This window comes from Engraulis encrasicolus, chromosome 2 (assembly GCF_034702125.1).
Source record: "Engraulis encrasicolus isolate BLACKSEA-1 chromosome 2, IST_EnEncr_1.0, whole genome shotgun sequence".
Lineage (NCBI taxonomy): Eukaryota > Metazoa > Chordata > Actinopteri > Clupeiformes > Engraulidae > Engraulis > Engraulis encrasicolus.
This window is the reverse complement of record NC_085858.1, coordinates 43,978,279-43,978,542: the sequence shown is the minus strand read 5'-3', so window position 1 is coordinate 43,978,542 and position 264 is coordinate 43,978,279.

The window sequence follows — 264 nt, the reverse complement described above, 5'->3', positions numbered from 1 at the left end:
CGATGCAATGTGGGCGGATTCCGAGATAAAAAATATTTGAACTTCGAGTGAGGCGAGTAAGCGAGTAACCAATTGGAATGCAGAGTTCAGATAACTGACAGTACTTCTCGCTTATGCATCGGTAGTTAAAGCTGCAGACATTTAGCGAACGTTCCATGAGCGAGTGGCGAGTAGGCGAGTGAGTAAGAAGCGAGTAATCTATTCGAATGTGGCTTAAACCAGCCCTCTAAAACCTCCATGATTGGCTCAAGGAGTGAACCAGTT